Source organism: Kogia breviceps, chromosome 10 (assembly GCF_026419965.1).
Source record: "Kogia breviceps isolate mKogBre1 chromosome 10, mKogBre1 haplotype 1, whole genome shotgun sequence".
NCBI classification, from domain to species: Eukaryota; Metazoa; Chordata; class Mammalia; order Artiodactyla; family Physeteridae; genus Kogia; species Kogia breviceps.
The window spans coordinates 96,640,181-96,661,570 of NC_081319.1; the positions used below are offsets into that span (position 1 = coordinate 96,640,181).

The 21,390-nt window shown below is 46.7% G+C and overlaps 1 long non-coding RNA gene across 1 annotated transcript in view; it reads left to right on the plus strand.

Moving 5' to 3' along the window:
• Nucleotides 1-18,346, plus strand: part of LOC136794933 (uncharacterized) — a 104,900-nt gene extending 86,554 nt beyond the window's left edge. The window contains exon 3 of the long non-coding RNA XR_010842397.1: nucleotides 18,247-18,346. This is a non-coding gene — a long non-coding RNA (uncharacterized lncRNA). The remainder of the gene's footprint in view (nucleotides 1-18,246) is intronic.
• Nucleotides 18,347-21,390: the final 3,044 nt, after the last annotated feature.

Here is a 21,390-nt window from a genome sequence, read left to right on the forward strand (position 1 = left end):
AACCGGCCAGCAGTTTGCCGGTGCAGATTTGAGTTCTGTGCATGTACGAGTCTCGTGCCCAGGTTTCAGAGACGTAACTCTGATGAGTCCTTATGTATGTGTTGGCCATCTGTGACATGCTCAGCACTGTAACATGGTAAATCTCACACGGTGACGTCCTTGGACCTGGATCCCCAAACTCCACCTCCACTACAGCATCCCCCAAGGCGAAGTGGCGGGAGAGGGCGGAGTTTGTTTGAGGAGCTGCAAACAACTGGCTTGGGTCTGCATGGTTTTGTGGCCGAACCATGTTGGTCTCCCAGGAAACTGAGGCTCCGGGTGTGAAGTTAAATCTGTGACGGAGCAGGCTTTGAACAAGGACCCCCTCCTAGAGTGGTCCTGTGCTCGGCCGCCTCCCGAGGGTATTCAGTGAGCACCCTGTGAAAGAAGGTGGGACCCGAGGACAAAGACGGCCACCTGTTCATCATTCTTCTGTACAAGAGCTTCCCTCTTTTGTTTGTGAGCCACACTGTGTCCTGGGAGAAGGCCCAGCCCAGCCTTAGAGGCATGTATATAATTTCCACAACCTGTGCTTCCTGTGGAAGCACGGAGGGTCACGAAAGTCACGAGACGCCACATGGGGTCTGTCAGTCTCCTGCCTCAGACTCGACTGTGCCTTTGCCCGACGACCCCTTTGCCTGGCGGGCTCCTGTATGTCTCTTGACTTACACGTGGTCTGCGTTTCCTTTAGGCTCAGATCAAGGTGCACCTCTTCCTGAGAAAACTACCCCATGAGGGAGGTACTCGTCCTGTCTCCATTATATGCATGAGCAGTTGCTCACGGAGAAGTTAGGTGATTAATCACAAATCATTGTCAGGGGCTTCCCTGGTGGCGCAGTGGTTGAGAGTCCGCCTGCCGATGCAGGGGACGCGGGTTCGTGCCCCGGTCCGGGAAGATCCCACGTGCCGCGGAGCGGCTGGGCCCGTGAGCCGTGGCCGCTGAGCCTGCGCGTCCGGAGCCTGTGCTCCGCAACGGGAGAGGCCACAGCGGTGAGAGGCCCGCGTACCGCAAAAAAAACAAAACAAAATAAAACAAACAGGGCTTCCCTGGTGGCGCAGTGGTTGAGAGTCCGCCTGCCGATGCAGAGGACGCGGTTCGTGCCCCGGTCTGGGAAGATCCCACGTGCCGCGGAGCCGCTGGGCCCGTGAGCCATGGCCGCTGCGCCTGCGCGTCCGGAGCCTGTGCTCCGCAACGGGAGAGGCCACGGCAGTGAGAGGCCTGCGTACGGGGAAAAAAAAAAAAAAAAAAAAAAAAAAAAAGAAATCATTGTCAGTAAGTGACAGAGCTGTGATTTGAACACTGGCCGACTGGCTCCCAAACCAGTGCTCCTAAGCTTTACAGCATGCAGCTGTCCCATTAGAATAGTCTATCTTTTCTATTGAAAAAACTCTAAGGCCCCTTTGTAGTTTTAGAGCCTGTTGTGAAGCGAGACACTTAATGAACTCAGTGAATTTTCCGTGAAGATGAGGAGTGCGTCCTGGCCCTGGACAGACCACTCCCAGCCTTAGGTTTGAGGTGCATTTTGATGGTTTTATAACAGTCCTGGAGGAATACAGTCAACAGGTGGGAGGGGTGGGGGACTGTGGGCCTGGTCGCATTTTTATGCCACCAACTGGCTTCAGACAATCTCCAGCCCAAAGCAGTGCTCGTCTGCTGAGGCTCCAGGAAACCAAGCCACTTCCTTCTCCCTCAGAAGCCGCCACTGTCCTTTGGAGTCTGTTTCCTTAATGCCCTCCAAAGACAAACACAAAAGTGCTTTTTGTTTTTCAGGCTTTTTTACTACTGATCACAAAGAGAAAACAGCATCCCAAAAATCACAGAGATGGAGAAGCAGTAAATAGTGAAGCATCTTTCGAAGTTCTTATGGCCTTGAGCCCTTGTATATAATTTTAAACTCCCTCTGGGATCGCGAGCGGAAGCCTTGGAGGTGTCTTGTCCTCTTCTGAAGGTGGGCTCACCGAACCTTCCCTCTGTGATCTGATCCCTCCTCTAGCCACATTACAGGGATGATTTCCTTCCCACGATTCGTTCCCATCCTGAATATGCAGCCTGTCTCTTGGTTTCCAGTAGGTGTGTGACTTTTCTGAAGACCTTTAGAGTGAGTGATGATACCTGGTGTAATAGACTGTCGCCGCCCTGGGTCTTTTCCTAAACTCACACAAGGCCCCATCAAGGGCGGGAGCTGCCCTTCTGCTCTTCTGTCTCCCTGATTGTTGATGGGTTTATTGCCCAGACCTTGTTGTCTACACAGCAATGTAGAAATAGTTTGTGGCTTGACTTGGGACTCTACTGTTGAAAGGTGCCTAATTCTGTGGTAATAAATTAAGACTTTTTTCCTTATTATGAACCAAGGGCCTTTAGGGAGATGTCTGTTTTGTATTTAAAAATCATCTAGTAGATGTTAGCAGATACAGGAATAGGCTAGTGGGTTGAGCCAGCCTGGCTGGGGTGAATGTCTGCTTGGAAATGGCATACTCGGTTGCTGGCTTGAGTAATGAAATAAAGAATTCCTGGGGTTGAAGGAGACATGGAGATGGATGCGGAGGTGCGGGAAGAGGACCTCCAAATGTTATTGTACTTACATAGTTCGATGTACTGTGATGATTTGGTGCCAGAAAAGGAGAGAGCACAGCTGGGAAGAGGCAAGAAGGAAGAAAGTAGGGTCAGGGGAGGGGGGGGGGAAAGGGGCAGCCAGACCTGAGAGGCAAGGTTAGAGACCACAGCATCACACATGGGTTGGGAAAAGCAGGATTTAATGAGGCAAGGGAGAGGGGAAAATGAGCAGAGACTGAAAGCACGTCAAGTGAAAGCCAAGAGCCGTGTGAAGCAAATAAGGAATATGAACCCCAAGCTTCACTTTCCCTTCAGTATGGGTGGCCTTTCCCCTGTTCTCTTGTCTGCACTTCCCCAGGCAGTTGTGAATGATGAGGCCACCCAACGGAAGCGATGTCTCCAAAACCTCACACTCTTTTTCCAGCTAAGCAATTCCTTCATGATACGGGGCAGAGGGTTATAGGAACTCTTCCCAGCAGACCACCATGAACCTCTCATTGCAGAAGCTGCTCTGGAAAGATACCCGATTTAGAGCAGATTACGCTAATGATGTCCATCATTTTGGCAATCGTGGAGGATCGCACCCATAAGACACTAAAAATCTTACGGTGCTGGTGATTCATTTTATGGGAATCTGGCATTGATTCAGAAGACAGTGCTTCTGGGCCTTTAGCAATGAATTCCAAGACTTATTTCAACCATTTAAAATACAGTATGTCCCCTATAAAAAGATATCAAGACCATAGTAAATGGAATAATAATAATAATGATGATGATGGTATTGACGGCAACTATTATAATTTGAAGGTGAATTGCTTAAAGTAATCCACTCAGCACAGAGTCTTCAGTGAAGGAAGTGCATTAACATCCTGCACAGATGATAACGTATTAATGCAGTCCTACAAGAGCCACTTTGTGCATTTGTCATTAGTTTTGTAAGTTGTCCAATAAGCATATGTAAATCCAGTTAAGCATTCCTCCAGTGCCCTTCCCCTTAAGACAGCTCATCTTTTACATTGGTCCAGTTCGGCTTCATTAGTAGCAGCGTCTTCCCCGGGGTCCCGGAAGGATTCTGATGCTCCGTCTGACGTCTCCTGGCCTTCTTTTCCACATGAGGGCCCTAGTCTTTATTTCTAGCTCCAGGTTAGTCTCCGTGCTGCTGTGGGTCTCGTGAACCTTATGACCTGTTTTGGTTGGGTCATCCAGCTCTGATTATCTTCTCCTGGAGTCTTTCCACCTATGGCATCCTGGGACCCTCATCTCAGAATACTCCCTCTTAATACTCTTCTTTTTTTTTTTTTTTTTTTTTTTTTTTTTTTTTTTTTTTTTTTTTTTTTGCGGTATGCGGGCCTCTCACTGTTGTGGCCTCTCCCATTGCGGAGCACAGGCTCCGGACGTGCAGGCCTAGTGGCCATGGCTCACGGGCCCAGCCGCTCCGCGGCACGTGGGATCTTCCCGGACCAGGGCACGAACCCGCATCCCCTGCATCAGCAGGCGGACTCTCAACCACTGCGCCACCAGGGAAGCCCTGATACTCTTCTTACCAAATCAAAGAGGTGGGAGCATCCTTCTCTCCGAGCAAGGTGACACCAGATCCTGTGGGGAGGTCCGTGGAAGTTGCTTTAAAAAATTTTTATTTTATAAAAGTATGGTATGTATATAGGTTAAAATTCAAATATCACACTTAACTGTCGTGATTAGACTCAACCGCATCCCGCACTCTCAACTCCTTTATACCTTGAGGCAAACACATTCCACTCTTTCAGATGTTTCTTCTGTATTTTAAGCAATATGTGTATGCCTCTGTTTTCTGATTTTCAGTTTTCTATACTACTAGTGACTCTCTTCTTTAAAAATTAACTGTATAGTTTCTCGCTCTCCATTCACCATACATCAACACACACACACACAGACACACACACACACACACACATACGCACACACACTCTTTCCCTCCTCTTATCCTCCTAATTGAATTATGTATCTGATATCTTCTACTGCATGACAGATTACTGTAGAAGTTAGTGCCATAATATGATAAACATTTATTATCTCACAGTTTTGGTGGGCCAGGAATTTGGGTGTTCTGGCCCAAGGTCTCTCATAAAGTTGTAGTAATCTGAAAATTTCACTGGAGCTGAAGTATCTGATTTCAAGATCCCTCTCATGGATGGCCAGTTAATGTTGGTTGTTGAACAGAGGCCTCAGTTCTTCCCCGGTTGGACCTTTCTACGGGTTCCCTGAAGGTCCTCATGACACGACAAGTGGCTTCCCCAAGCGTGAGTGATCCAAGAAGGTGTAAGCAGAAACTCCAATGTCTTTTGTGACCTCGCCTCAGAAGTCACTTACCATTGCTTCTAGTACCTTGTGTTCATTAGAAGTGAATCACGAAAGGAAGGCAATTGGGCCTTTGTGAGAAGAGGGATGTCCCAGAATTTGTGGACATGTTTTAAAACTACCACAGATTCTTCACAATTTTTAAATTAAATAATATTTGATTATATTTCTGTGGCTACTGTAGTAGTTTTGTACTGCTGCTGTAACAAATTATCACAGACCTAGTGGCTTACCACAGCACAAATTTATTATCTTACAGTTCAGGAGGTCAGAAGTCTGGAATGGGTCCTCCTGGGCTAAACTGAAGGTGCTGGCAGGGCGGCATTCCTTCTGGAGGCTGTAGGAAAGAACTTGTTTCTCACCTCTTTCAGCTTTGTAAGCGGCCCACAGTCCTCAGCTCGGAGCCCTTTTCCATCTTCAAAGCCAGCAATTGCAGGTTGAGTTTTTCTCATATCGTATCACTCTGACCTCTACTTGCATCATCATATCTCCTCTGACCCTGACCCTCCTGCCTCCCTCTCCCATTTTTGATTACGCTGGGCCTAGCTGGGTCCTCCAAGATAATCTACACATCTCAAGATTAACTTGATCAAACCTGCAAGTCCCTTTCATTCACAGCTTCCAAGGATTAGGATGTGAACATCTTTGGTGGCCATTACTCAGCCTACCACAGCTATGTAAATACTGCTCACTACTATAATGTGTGTTGTAGCGAATCATAATTACATTTCCTTTCTATACAACTTTTAAATTTTCTTTGGAGCTAATAATTGCCTTTTTCCCCCACTCGCTTATTTTTTTTTAAGTTAATTTATTAATTAATTCATAACTGTCTGATAAAGCTGATTATCTTCTCCTGAGTCCTAAACGTGCCCACTAGACTTCATCTTTCTTTTCTTAGCACCCCTCCTCAAGAGCAGTCTGTCTTCTCCAGTTTGGAATTTTGCTCTTTGGGGATCCGGCATAGATGGCTTCTGAGACTTCCTTTGCTATTATCCCGGGACCCCCCTCCACCCCTTTTTGGTTTTAGAGGCTCTGTTTCTAGGATCCTGTGTCTTCTCCTTCTTTGATTTACTCTCCTGTGTTACTGAATCACATCTTTCAGTGGCCTCTTGAGCAAGAGTACGTAGAGGGAAGTTCTCCAGTTGTCACCCCAGAGCCCTCTCCGCCTGCTCTGGGCCCCGGGAGGCTGGCACTTATGGAGACCCTGCCTCAGCAGTCTCTGCCTTCTGGCTTCCAGTTGAGTTTGGTCAGTGGGAGATACGGAAGTTGAGTGCGAGGAGAAGGAAGGAGGGGTGTTTGTGTTCTCCAGCTACTTCTTTTTGGGCTGTGAGTGGGTGCTGGCCACGCCCTCAGTCAGGTGGCTGTGTCTCCTATGGCTGCAGCTCACTCCAGTCTTGGGAACTTAGCTTTGTCACAGCTCCCTGCTCTGGCTGGCCTCAGGGTACCGCACCTTTCCTGGCTGGATTCTTTTAACCCTGACCGTATATTAGTAAACAGTGACTTCTCCCCAGTCAGAGTGAGCCCTCTGTTTTCCGCACTGACCGACACAAGAAGTAAATTTTTGATGCACTGCAAGTTTGAAAATGTCTTTATTCTACCCTCACCCTTGGGTATAGAGTTTGAGTTTGAAAGTCATTTTTTCTTAGCACTTTAGAGGTGTCGTTCTGTCTTCCAGCTCTCAGTGTCCCTTTTTGTTTTTTTTGCGGTACGCGGGCCTCTCACCGCTGTGGCCTCTCCCGTTGCGGAGCACAGGCTCCGGACGCACAGGCTCAGCGGCCACGGCTCACGGGCCCTGCCGCTCCGCGGCACGTGGGATCTTCCCGGACCGGGGCACGAACCCGCGTCCCCTGCATCGGCAGGCGGACTCTCAACCACTGCGCCACCAGGGAAGCCCCTCAGTGTCACTTTTGATGACACTAGTGTGATCCTGATACCTGATCCTTTGTATGGGACTTGCTTTTGCTCTCAGGAAGACTTCTCTTTATCTCCAGTTTTCAGAATGTCATGATGTGCTTTGGTATGTGTTTATTTTGTCTTACCCATAGTGCTAGACACTCAGTGGCCCCTTTCAATCTGGAAACTTCTGAGAATTTCATTTTATTATTTCTTTGGTAATTTCCTTCCTCCCCCTTTTTCCCCAGTTCTCTTTTGCTGGAAATCCTTCCAATTGAAAGATGAATCTCATGGACAGATATGTTAATATCCCAAGTTTTCCCTCTTGTTTTTTAACTCTTTTTTTGTTTGGCACTCCAAGAGACTTTACCATCTAACCCATTTCATTTTTTATTTGCCTATCATATTTTTATACTTTTCTCTCATGGATGCAACATACTATATGATCTCCTTTTGTCTCTCACGGTTAGGACTTTCCTCAAATTTTTGGTCATTCATATTTGCCATCTTTGTTTAAGGATGGGTCACCAAACTTCTGACAGAAAGCTCTGTTTACATGAGTAGAGCTTGTCAACTGTTGTGTTTCTCTCTGGGTGATCAACGGATGTCAGTCTCTGTAGGTCTTTTCTCTCAGCCTGGTCAGTTTCCTCAGCGAGGGGTCTTCTTCTAATCCAGTGCTGTCCAGCTCGTGTGGATACTGAACATGGAAATGTTCAGTATCAGCACTTTCCAATATGGTAGCCTTTCGTCACATGTGGCTCTTCAGTACTAGCAGTGGGGCTACTATGGCTGAAAAAGTGAATTTTTAATTTTGTTTAATTTTACTTAATTTAAGCTTAAATAGCTACCACTTATTTTGACGAGTGGCTACCATATTGGACAGCTCGACTCTAATCTTCTGCCTTGGCTGCCGGTCTTCTACCCACCAAGGTGGAGGAAAAGTTGGGGGCCCCACTGTTCAGGGTGTAAACTTTCACCTACATTTCCTTTTTGCGGTAAAGGCTCTCTGTCTGCCCTCAGCTGTCCAGAGTCCAAAGTCTGTCTCTTTGAACCTCTCTAAACTTGCAGTCTTTGGGGGCAGTGGGGGGGGGGTGGGGCGGGGGACAGCCATCTGGCTGCAGGAAGTCAGCGACAGAATCTGGGGATCTTGCTGCCACTTACAATGTCTTCTAACTAGTCCTCCTATTTTCCCTGCCTTCGGAGGGGCCTGTAACTCAAACAGCTGGGTTTTTCCAAGATTCTTTAGGGGAAGACAGTTTTCGTGGCGCTCTCTGCTGCAGGTTTACGTTTCGGCTCTTCCTGGGCTTCCAAGTCAGCTGCAATCTACCTTTCAGCTCTCAGTTTTGGTTGGCATCCATTTTGCACCGTCATCTCCTGTCCAGGTCTCTTTGGCCATGTGGGTTTGAGCCACCTTTATTTCTCATCTGCATTTTAGTGAGGTTCCGGCAGGGAGAGGGGAGGAACGGGTGTGTCGGCGCCTCCGAGCAGGCAGCTTGGTTACTTGGTTTCCATACTTACTCGGTCCAAGCCTTTCGCCAAAGGCACGGGATTGTTTATTTTCCCTGCAGATGCTTTTGTACTGTCCTAAAATGAAAGCTCCTGCACTGGCTGCCATTACGTTATCTATTCTAGCAGGTGGCGGGGTATCTGGTGAGGTGGCCAGAATTGGTTGCTTCATTTTCACAGCACTGTCCTCGGACTTCATCTGGTGGCACTAGCAGGACAGTCTTGGTGCTTAAAAGGAACCTCTCAGTCTTACTCGCCTGCTCATATCAATGAAACCAGGGTTATAAATATACCCTTCCTGGCTGCAGAAAAATGAATTGCTTCCAGGATTCTTTTCTCAGTGTTTTTCTAAGAATCCCTAGGGGGTGTTCACGTGTGTCCAGAAATCAGTTCTGGTCATTTACGAATCCACTACTGACCAAACCAGGCCCACACAAGGGTCTTGAGCTGGAAGTTTCCATTAGGCGGTCACTCTGAAGGTAGAATACTTCTCCCACTGCTGCTGGCGCAGCTACAGGTACCATCGGTGGTGAAAACAGGCCCCCCTGCTCCCAAAGGCAGAGAAACTCGGGCACATCCCTTAGCCGCAACATCACCACCCTTGGGAGGTGAGAGACAAGTTCCAGTGTTGGGACGCTTGGGACTGGAGGGTCTCAGACCTTTCTGTGTTACGACTTACCTCTTGACCTGGTGTGGCTGAGCTTTGACTTTGCCGCTCAAGCCCTCACCGACCTGGGGGGATGGGGCGCCCATCAAGCAGAGACCTCCACCGCTCTCAGGGGACCTTTGGCAGTCCAGCCAGACGGTGTCTCCATGGTAAGAGAGAGAATGCTCCCTCCCCCAGCTCTACATTGTATCAGCAGGAGGTTCACAGTAAATCTGCCTGGAGCTGATGTAATCGGCTCCATCAACTCACACTTGCACGTCTACCCCAGCACCCAGCCTCCTGTCTAACATTCTAGCCCTTCAGTGTGAGTTCCCTCTCCAAGACCCACTGCTCTCTCTTTCCACCTGGCCTCCCTCCGGGACTGCTACTGTTCACCAGACATGCTTCTAGATTCTAGAAACCCAGGGGATATTAGAGTTCAATCCACTTTTTCCTCCCCTGAGTTCCTGCGTAGATGTCTAAGGTTAGATGAGATATGGGGGGCAAGTCCAAGTTGCCTGTGTGCAGGATAATTTTATCTAAGGCAATGTGAGCTTCACACAGTGGTATGGAAATTTTAAAAATGGAATCTCTGTCTATTCTTTAATCTCATGCTTAACATTTTTGGGGGGCATGCATGTTTCACATACATACATAAATATTACAACCCGTGGTCAAACATTTTTTTTAAATTGGGAGGGCAAACCTGTAGTGTCCACAATCCTCCCAGGTACCCGTGGGGACCTGGGACCCAGAGGCCCCAGACACCTCATTATTTTAGTGTATTTAATCATTTACATTTGAAGGTTCACTGTGGTACACTTCTGTGTGGATATTATGCCAGTTTACTCTTTTTTATTTATCGATAGGGTGGCAAAACTGTTTTGCTTTCAACTTTTAGGAAATTCACAGAGCGTTTGCCTACCAAGTCTTTTAGGTCCATACAAACATTAAAATTTAAAACAGATAACATTTGAACTTAGGTTATTAATACTGTTACTACCTAATCTTGTTGCCTTTGTTGAGATAAATTACAGTATTTTTTCAACTTGTGAAACAGCTGTTTTCTTTTTTTTTTTGTAAGAAAAAGAGAAATAGTTGTATTTATGCTTTGGTAATGCATCTTTGATATTATTATTTTTTCGAAGGTTAACAATGGGCCAAAGATTGTGAATGGACGTGGAATAGCCAAAGAGCAGAATTTACCTGATATTGTTACTGATTCTCAGTTCCACCCTTGACATTCTGAATTCTGCTTGCACTGCAGCAGGACAAAGCCTAAAAACTACTTTTTTCCTTGCCAGCACAGTTCCAGCTAGAGTCTGCCAATTAGGGGCTCAGGAAAAGGTTTGGAAGACAGAGGAAGAGCAGCCATTTTTCTTCCTTGTAGCGCTGGGAAGGCCTGTCAGCAGCATCAAATTTCGGGCAACTGACTTTTGGGCATTCTCCTGAGAATCTCGCACTTTGGTATTGTTGGCAGCTGAGAATACTGGTAGACTCTTGACCTCTGCTATTTTGAATTTCCTGAAAATATTTTTCCTGACATTTACTCCTGTAACTTTCCAGTAGTTCTGCATTAATTCCTTGTATTAAACCTCTTCCTACACCAAAAACCTGGAATGGCTTTTATTTTCCTGATCAAACTCTAACTAATACAGGGAATTATTCTCTAGAAATAGACACTGACTGTCTTTGAAGAGTAATGTTAGAAGGACTGAAATCAATAATCAGTCAGTCCAATATTCTTAAAGGTAAACAAATGCTTAAAAATTTGCCTTTTGGGGGGCTTCCCTGGTGGCGCAGTGGTTGAGAGTCCGCCTGCCGATGCAGGGGACGTGGGTTCGTGCCCCGGTCCGGAAGGATCCCACGTGCCGCAGAGCGGCTGGGCCCATGAGCCATGGTCGCTGAGCCTGTGCTCCGCAGCGGGAGAGGCCACAACAGTAAGAGGCCCGCGTACCACAAAAAAAAAAAAAAAAAAAAATTGCCTTTTTTCTGTATTGGTGAGCTATATATACATGGAAGCCATATACATGGAAGATGATGTAATCTTAAGTAATATCAAATACTGATTTTAGAATTAACCTCAAATCTGCTTTTGCGTGATTGTCTGTGTTTTATAACCTGTGTATCAGTTTCCTCATATGATAGTTATGAAGAATAAGTATAGTAATTCATGTCAAGTGGTGAACACATAGTTAAGTGCTCAATAAATACTAGATATTATTACTAATAGGAATATTAGAATTACAAAATGTTAGGTGTATTGTATTATATCCTGATAGATGTGGTAAAAAATATTGATCCTCAAATCTCATCTTTTTTTTTTAATGCACCCCCTTTTTCTTTTTAGTTTTTATTTAGTGAAAAGCATTTTAAAGTATAATTTGGGGAGGGGTAAAGTAACATTTTTAATGTAAGACACTAGTGAGTCTTTGGGACACATCACTGAATTTAATTCTCTATTTATAAAATATCTTAAATGATTCTGTTTCTTTTTTTTTAAATAGTTTATAATGTATTATTTTAGATTTTCAGTAACCATATTTATTCAGAAGTTAAGGCCGTTATTGCTGCCAAGTGATTTTTTTTTTAACATCTCTATTGGAGTATAACTGTTTTACAATGGTGTGTTAGTTTCTGCTTCATAACAAAGTGAATCAGTTATACACATACATATGTTCCCATATCTCTTCCCTCTTGCGTCTCCCTCCCTCCTACCCTCCCTATCCCACCCCTCTAGGTGGTCACAAACCACTGAGCTGATCTTCCTGTGCTATGCGGCTGCTTCCCACTAGCTAGCTATTTTACGTTTGGTAGTGTATATAAGTCCATGCCACTCTCTCACTTTGTCACAGCTTACCCTTCCCCGTCCCCATATCCTCAAGTCCATTCTCTAGTAGGTCTGTGTCTTTGTTCCCGTCTTACCCCTAGGTTCTTCATGACCTTTTTTTTTTTTTCCCTTAGATTCCATATATATGTGTTAGCATATGGTATTTGTTTTTCTCTTTCTGACTTACTTCACTCTGTGTGACAGACTCTAGGTCCATCCACCTCACTACAAATAACTCAATTTCGTTTCTTTTTATGGCTGAGTAATATTCCATTGTATATATGTGCCACATCTTCTTTATCCATTCATCCGATGATGGACACTTAGGTTGCTTCCATGTCCTGGCTATCGTAAATAGAGCTGCAGTGAACATTTTGGTACATGACTCTTTTTGAATTATGGTTTTCTCAGGGTATATGCCCAGTAGTGGGATTGAACAGCTGTTTTCTTTACATTTGTTTACAACTGCTGTGTGGTTAATTGCTTTCAACTGCAGAAAGCCTTGATGTTATAGGTTCCACTTTCAAAATTTCTTCCAAATCTTCAAAAATTTGAAAAAACCCTGACAAAGGAATCCATTCATCACAGTAAATGGAGCTGTATTTCTCCGTAGCAAGGTCCACTTACGCATCGTAGGTTGAGGTTGCTGGCGCACCAGGCTTCGGGGCTGGCTTACTGAGATGGACGCGTGTGAGGTCATGCCGAAGCAGGCAAGAAATGATGGAACAGCACAGATACTGAGCTGCAGAGTCAGCGTGATAGGAGAGCACATGTAGAGAGGAATGGGAAGGGCTGGACTTCGCCAGTTGCATCGGTTCTTAAGGTCAGCAACTTACGTGCCACCGAGGCCTGAATTCAGGGTTTCCGCTGTCCGGCGGTGGCACATTCCATTGCTCACCATCCTCCACGATGGCCCTCAAGGACCCCCACCTCCGGGTGCTCACGCCTTGTGTAGTCTCCTCCCACACTGGGCCAGGGGTGATCTGTGTGACCAAGAGAATACGGCAGACATGATGGTGTGTCACTTGCAAGGTCAGGTTCTGAAAGACACCATGGCTCTTGCCTTGGATGCTTTGCCCTCATTTGCTTGCTTTCTCAGACCATCCGCTCCCGGGGAGGCAGGTACCATGTTAAGAGCAACCTTGTGAGGGGTCCTGTGTTAAGTATGGGGTACACAGAAATAAGGCACATCCCCTCTTTTTAAAGTAATCCTGTCTCTTAAGGGAGATAAATGTTCTCAAGCAGATGCAGTGCCCTGTACTATATACGATAACAGTGGGAAAAGGGAACATTCAAATAGGCCACATTTGTTTCAGCTTTGGTTCACTGAAGAAACTTTTGAACCAAAGAAGAAAAAAATAGGTGTCCTTGAGGCCTATAGGGGAAGGGGGTCCTTTCAGGCAGACAACTGGGTATATAGAGACAGGGAACTGGGCTCAGTAAGAATTTATTGGAAAAAAGAATTTATTGGCACTTTCATGGACCCCACTGAATAAATATAAGAGGAAACATCTGTCCTCTAAAATCACACACCTTGCCAAGACTTGAAGCTATAACAGGTCACTTTAAACTCTTAGACCAGTGCTGTCGAGTATGGTAGCCACTAGACACAAGAACACATTCCGTTCTTGAAATCTGGGTGGTCCAAATTGAATGTGCTGTAAGTGTAAAATACACACCAAAATTTGAAGACTTTACCAAAAACAGGTAAATATCCCATTAATAACTTTTTATATTGGTTACGTGTTGAAATGATATTTTCGATATATTGAATTAAAAAGAACACATCATTAAAATTGACTTCACCTATTTCTTTTCACCTTTTTAAAGGGGCTGCTGAGTTTAAAATTCTCTTTGCTGTCTGTCTTTGTAGCTTGGGTTGTCTCCCTCTTGGACAGCGCTGGTTCGGAGGCTGCTCTGACATCAGCACTGTGGAAGAGGAAGAAGGAATGGGGTCAGGGGGAGCTCCGCCACCAATGTGCTTTCCTTTACATTCGTTCTGTGCTGAAAGGGTCTAGTGTGTGGCCCGGGGAAAGCTCAGCTGGAGGAGAGGTGGTGCCAGAGCTCAGAATCCAGAGGAGGGTGCGTGTGTGTTGGGAAGCCCTATGACATATGGTATTGACATGAATTCTTGGTGAACAGTGTGTGATTATGCTTTAATTATATCCTTCCCCCATCTGAAGCTTTTCAGTTCAGGATTCTCTGGAGCGTCTGCATCCGTTTTGCATCTAATATTATAGCATGGATGCAGTGGGGTAGGAGGGAGGAGGGTTGCTAAAAGAAATGGAAGGAACACACATACCTGACAACAGAGAGAAGGTCTGTCTTTTTTCTTTAGGAAAGTTGAGTCTGGTTCTGGACATATTCCATTTGCTCTGCTGGGGGGTCTGAGATTCCAGCAAGTCTCTATTACTCTGCATGATTTTGGGTCCTTGCTAAGTGAATTTTGGGGTAACCCATATCTTGTTTTTCTTTTTGACTTTGACAGACTCAAACTGGGGTTTGTTGGACTGGAAGAGACGATAGGAGCTTCCTGGTCTAAAGACCCTACCCACCGACCCATAATCCCGGGGACTAACAGAGTCAATTGTTGGAGGTTATCCAGGCCCTTGACCATGCTCTGCAATAGAGCATTGATTCTATTCTAATATCTGGCACAAATTGTTCTGCCACCTTGCCAGAGCATCTCTCTGTGTCTTTATATCCTTATTGGTTAACCAGTTTCCGGAAGTGAATAGCCAGAGTGCTGTGTAGATTTACTTCAGAACATTTTTTAAGTGCAGTGTCAATAAGAGCATCATGCTTTTTCAGGAGAGCGCTTTGAAGGAGAAGAATTGATGGTATTCTAGGACCTCTCTGTGAAACTGAAATATTAATAGAAGAGGACATTGCCCAATTCTGGGAATGTTGCAGAAGATGCCGGTGAACCCTCTTACCCCCTCGAGGTTCCTCCAGACTGTTAAAGAACATGTGGTCTGAGCTAGCTCCACACAGAAGACCCCGGTGGGCTGTCTCTCCTAGAAGACGTTACATAGAGTTTTAGTGTGTTAGGGCTGACATGACAAAGAAGCGCAGGTTGGGTGGCTTAAACAAGAGAAGCTTACGGTCTTGCACTTCTAGAGGCTGGAAGTCTGAAGTCAAGATGTGGAAGGGCTGGTTCCTTCTGAGGACCGTGAGGGAGAATCCACTCCAGGCCTCTCTTCTAGCGTCTGGCGGGTTGGCGTTCCTTGGCTTGTAAATGCATCGCCCTGACTTCTACCTTCATCTTTACATGATGTGCACGTGTTCGTGTCCAGATTTTCCCTTTTATAAGGATACCAGTCATACTGGATTAGGATGCACCCTAATGACCTTACCTTTAACTTGACAAGGTCTGTAAAGACCTTGTCTCCAAATACGGTCACATTCTGAGGTACTGGGGGTGAGGAATTCAGCATATAAATTTTGGCGGGGGGAGAGGACACAATTCAATCCTTGACAAACTCTATTCAAGAAAAGTATTGATATGTTTTGCCTCTTGTCATTCTTATGTATGTGGAGCAGGTAACTGTTTTTGTTGAGCGATAAATGTGAGCGGATCTTACTTTTCTATAATAGCTACCATTTGTGTTCTCTCAAAGATCTCTTCCCCTCTGGGTCCTGGTAACTTCAGCACACCCTACCCCCCCTTCCATAACATGTCATTTATTAAAACTGCCTCATTTGGTTACTGTGATTCTGATCTATTCTTCCCGGAGGGGCTTTGTTTCCCATAGTGTGGTAGGTATGGCAGATAGCCTTCGCTTCCAAATGAAACAACTAAAATATTGATTTTAAAAAAGACACACTTCTGGGGTTCCCTGGTGGCGCAGTGGTTGAGAGTCCGCCTGCGGATGCGGGGGACGCGGGTTTGTGCCCCGGTCCGGGAGGATCCCACATGCCGCGGAGCGGCTGGGCCCGTGAGCCGTGGCCGCTGAGCCTGCGCGTCCGCGACCTGTGCTCCACAACGGGAGAGGCCACAACAGTGAGAGGCCCGCGTACCAGCAAAAAAAAAAATCTTCTTCTAGGGCTTCCCTGGTGGTGCAGTGGTTGAGAGTCCGCCTGCCGTTGCAGGGGATGCGGGTTCGTGCCCCGGTCCGGGAAGATCCCACGTGCCGCGGAGAGGCTGGGCCCGTGAGCCGTGGCCGCTGAGCCTGCGCGTCCGGAGCCTGTGCTCCGCAACGGGAGAGGCCACGGCAGTGAGAGGCCCGCGTATCGCAAAAAAAAACACAACAACCCGAAAACAAACAAACAAACAAAAATAAAGACTTTAAAACTATAAAATAATGTCCAGTTTGTGTGGAAATCTAGGCTAGGGAAGCTAATATTTACAGAACAACAGCATGTAAGATGGGAGAGCCTTGACCACAGTTAAAGAGATATGAGGTCCTTTATCTTCTGTAAAAGGAAAAGTAAATACTAAAGAATAGACCAAAGCCTTTAGCTTTCAAACAACTAGAGACTAAAAGTAGAATAGAAAAGGAAGTAAATAATAACCCATCCAGAAGAAGGGATATATGCAGAAGATTTGATCAGCACAATTAGAGACCTTGATCAAATGGACCTACATAGAGCATGGCAGCTGTAGGAGAAAATACATTTTTTTCTAAAACATATGAAATAGTAATGCAGATTGCTCAAGTTCTGGGCCATAAAACTGGATTTCAGAAGATTGTGCTCACCCATATTGCAGTCTCAAGCCACAAATAAATTAAGTTAGAAATAATATGTTAAATAAAATGTAGAAACCCCCCATGCATATGGATAGTAAACACGTATGCACAGCATACACAGGCTTCCAAATAACTTATAGGTCAAAAAAGAAATCCTAATGAAAATTTGAAAATACTTGGGACTGAATAATTAACATATTATAAATCAAAACTTGGGAATGCAGCTAAACCAGTACTTAAGTTAATGCTTGCATTAGAAAAGCAGGAGCAAAATGATGGAGCCAAGCATCAGTCTTAAGAAGAAAGAAAAAGAACAGCAGAATGAAGCTCCCAAGCAAGTACGAAGAACGAATATCTAACAAAGCGGTATGGCAAGGACTCTTATTCATTCATCAGCCAATGTTTACTGAGCACCTACTACATACGAGGAAAAGATAAAGTCCTAATCCTCGAGTTTTTCTTCTAATGGGGGAGCAGATGGTACCTAGGAAAATGAATGAATGAATGAATAAAAATTACAAGTAGTGAGAAGCACATTGAAGCTGAGGAACATACAGCAGAGTAAAGGAACAGAGACCCAGGAGAGGTGGCGAGTTGGTGGTGGCTATTTTAGACTTCAGGATTCTTCCAAGGACAGGAACCCATGCAACCATTAGGAAATGTAAAAAGCCCACATCGTAAATAATAGAGTGTTGACGGGCTCCCAGCCTGATGCCTTCTGCCCGTGGCCATTTGTGGCCTGGCCAAGGTGGTGGGTAGGGAGCCTGAAAAAATATGGACCACAGTTTGAGGCAGGTAGACAATTGCTCTCCAGGACTTTGGCTTCAGAAACTCTTTCGAGCCCTTTGCCTGGTTCTCTCCCCTCCCTTAGACCCATGGCCTCATGTTGCCCTGGCTGTCCTGCCCTCCTGGAGGCCCCACAAGCCTTCTTCGGGAACCCTCCACGCTCAGACCGTTGTCCCTCAACCTACTCCCGTTGGGCTTTGTCCTGATCTTCCAAGAGCCTGGCGGGATGGCCAGGACATCAGGCGGGAAGTCACGGCATCCTGGTTCTAAGTCCAGCTGTGTGATGTGGGCTAAGTGGCTTGCTAGGCCTCAAAGTTTCTTCATCTGTGAAACATGCAGGTCAGCCCGAGACCTCTAGGAGCCCTTCCAGCACTATGACCCCCTGAGGCTAGGAAATCAGTAAGCTGAGGAATACGGGAGGATGCACAAGCGTGGGAAAATGCGGATCCCTCCCAGAACACATTTACATTTTGAACAATGCTTTTGTGCCCCTGAGCCCAGAGGAGTGGAGTTCCATCAGCCTTTCAGGCAAAGTGAAGAAGACTGGGTGGGGAAAGGTGAGGCTGTCATCATCTGAGTCAGCCAGTGGCCTCCTGTAGAGCCAAGGAGTCAAAGTTTAATGCAAATAGGAGGAGCCGCAAAGATTCCCTACAGCAGAGGCGTTCGGTAGGGTTTTGAAGGACGTGTAGGACTTCAGCAGAGGAAAGGCCTTCCAGAATAAGCGATGTGAGCACATCAAGCGAGAGGGGAAGTGGGCGGCACATGTGCCCTGTCTATAGAATCCCTGGGCGGGGCAGCAGCCTATGAGAGTTCGTGTCCAGAGTTGCCTGTGAGAGAGTGTGTAACAATAGCTGCCTCTGCTGTCATGCCGGGGATTGCTGTGTGCTCTGTGTACCTTTACGAGTTTATTCCTCAAACCAAGTCTCTGAGCTGGAGCATGACCATCATCCCCATTTTACAGGTGGTGAAACTGAGGCCTAAATGGATCTACAGTGATGACGCTGAGATTCGAATGCACGTCCAACTCTAACTGACACCAGGAGTAGAGAATCCAGCCGTGCTGAGAGGTAGGAAAGGGCCTGGGAGCTGGGAATGTGGGGAAGGGGCCAGCAGATGTGAAGAAACGCTGGCTCTGTGCATGACGTGACCGGAGAAAGTTGTGAGCGGGCTGACTGGCGGTTCGGTGCCTCTTCGGAGTGCAAATGTTCATAATGAAAGTTCTGCTGGACAGATGGTGATGGCTCTGGAGGGAATCACGGGGGAAGACAAGTGGGTGCTGTGCCTTGTCCTGAATGCAGTTACTGGAGAGAGGGGAAGGGCCTGAGGCTCGTCATCCTGTCTCTTGGGGAGGCAGTTGGTGGTGTGTGGAGTCGTGAGCTGGCAAGCCGCTACACACACACGCGCGCGCGCACACACACGTGTGCGCGCGCACACACACGTGTGCGCGCGCACACACACGCGCGCACACACACACACGCGCGCACACACAGACACACACACCTTGATTGGTAAAATCTGCTGATTTCATGGTGCAAATACTCCCGCGGTGGCCGATTTCAAGGCACCGCCGTGATGTCACTGAACGCAGAGTTGGGAGAAGTGAGCGGTCATGCCTCAGCACAGGCCTGGGGTTTGTCATCGGAGTGGAGTTAGGTCTGCAGGGAGAGGCCGGAAGAGTGGGGAATCCAATGCATTGCTTTGCACTCCGGTATCTGCTCATCTGACCGGCCGGGCCTCTTTTCTTTTGTGGAAGGATTTGCTGGGGGTATAAAAGGAGAGGAGATGCAGACTGCAGAAAAGAGCAAAGGTGTGAGAGATCTGCCCCCCCCCCCCGCCCCCGACTACTCCAAGGCCCTTCTCCTAGAGCCTGCACGCGTTGCTCAAGAAATACGAGTTGAGGGCTTCCCTGGTGGCGCAGTGGTTGAGAGTCCGCCTGCCGAGGCAGGGGACGCGGGTTCGTGCCCCGGTCCGGGAGGATCCCACGTGCCGCGGAGCGGCTGGGCCAGTGAGCCGTGGCCGCTGAGCCTGCGCGTCCGGAGCCTGTGCTCCGCAACGGGAGAGGCCACAGCGGTGAGAGGCCCGTGTACCGCAAAAAAAAAAAAAAAAAAAAAAATACGAGTTGAAATGAATGAAAGAATGAACCAGCAACCCTGCCTCTGAGGACCAACTTCTCCCGCAAAGTGTAGTTGAGCCAAGTCTGGGGTTCCCTTCCTGAGGTTAGGGCTGTGTCCCCAAGAGCTCGGGAGAGGCAGTGTGCCATAGTGGTCAAGAGACTGCCTGGACCTAAGTACCAAGGCTACCACTTCATAGCTGTGTGACCACGAGCAAGTGACATAACCACTCTCTGCCTCAGTTTCCTCATTTGTAAAATGGGGGTAATGGACTGACTTCACAGGGCTGCTGTGAGGGTTAAACTGTTCTGTGTAAAGCCCTTCGAACAACAGTGCCAGGAACACAGTGTCAAGTGAGGGATCGTCATCATCTGTAATCATCACTCTCATTTGCTGGTTTTCTCCTTTCAACGTAAACAGAAGCTATACTTAGTAATATAATTATAATGCTCAGTTACAATTTATTTTCATGTCTGCATGCCTTAAAAAATTACCCCAGGTTTATAGTAACTTCTCAGGATGAATATTTCTTAACTACACCTTCTCCTTCCTGGGGCTCAGAGTTGGCCATTATAGCCTGGATGCTCTAACCATTTGATATGAACATTTGGGTGGCGAATGGGTAATTGATGTTTTAGCACAGAACATTAAGTTCAGCATCATTTAATAAATGTGCAGCCATGCCCACTTCTGTGGTAGTGGGGGGTCTAGGGGATAATCTGGATAAATTAAATATACCAAGAATCCCCAGGCTTTACTCGGCCATGACTTCACTATCATTCTCCTTCTAGGCTTTATGATTTTTCCTAATCTAGAACTCCAGACAGATGGTTTAATGACTCACGCCACCGCTGTGTGCTCTGGGGCTGTTCTAACAAGCAGCAGGCAGCCTGGAGAGAAATTCCCCACCTGGAACAAAGAACCAGAGGGCAGTCAAAGGTTAACTTACCTCTGAAGAAAGCCCAGTTTCATTACCAAGATACCTGGAGAACACTCTCGCTCAAATAAAACCTACAGCTGGACCCTGTTTAAATTAACCAAGGTGTGCTGTCCACGACACCCAGAGGCCTGGGAATATCAGGAAAAGCAAGTGCCGTTTTCCTGGATTAGATGAAGCCAAACACAACTAATCAATCTCTTACGTTTTCACAAGCCGGTAGGGGTGGGATAGCTTGGCGTGGGGTGGGTAGGAAAAGTAACCTCCGTGCTATGCCTCAAAGGCCCTGCAATCAGGGTTCAACTTGGGCTCATTTGTTCAACAGAATATTTGTAGAGCCAGACACAGTTCCAGGCACTGAGAATGAACGAGACAGACAAGATGCCTGCCCCGATGGAGGTTACATTCTAGAGGGGGAGACCAGAAACAAGTAACAGATAAATATATGGTTTCAGATGCTGGATCAATGAAGAAAAAGAAAGCAGAATAAACGGTAGAGAAAAAGATACAGGAAACTGTTTAGATGCGGCAGGTGTGGGAGGTCTGAAACCTGGACAGATACCAGTTGAGAGTGAGGAAACAAGTCACGTGATGATCTGGGTGAGAGAGACCAGCAAGTGCAAAGGCCCTGAGGGGGCGGGGCATGGCATGCTGAGGGCCAGCATGGCTGGAGCAGAGCAGAGACCCCTAGGGGCTTCAGTCAGAGGACCTGGAGCTGTAGGCAGGATCCAGAACTTGTAGTGTGGGTGGGCATGGAAGGAGTTTGCATTTTATTCCAAGTGTGACTGAAGGGTTTGGGGAGTGATGAGCTCTGGTACATATTTTAGGAAATTCCCTCTGGCTGCTGTGCAGAGACTAAGACTAGAGAAGGGTAAAGAGGAATCAGGGAGCTAAGTTCGTTGTTTTAAGGGTATCCAGGATTTGTTTTAACCAGGTTTAGTAAGACACAGAGATATGGAAATAACTGTCTTGAAGGAAAAAGTTTATATTCACAGTTCCTTAGAAACAAGAGGCACAAGTGTGCCTGCAGGGCCATGTGGGAAAACACCAGGGTCAG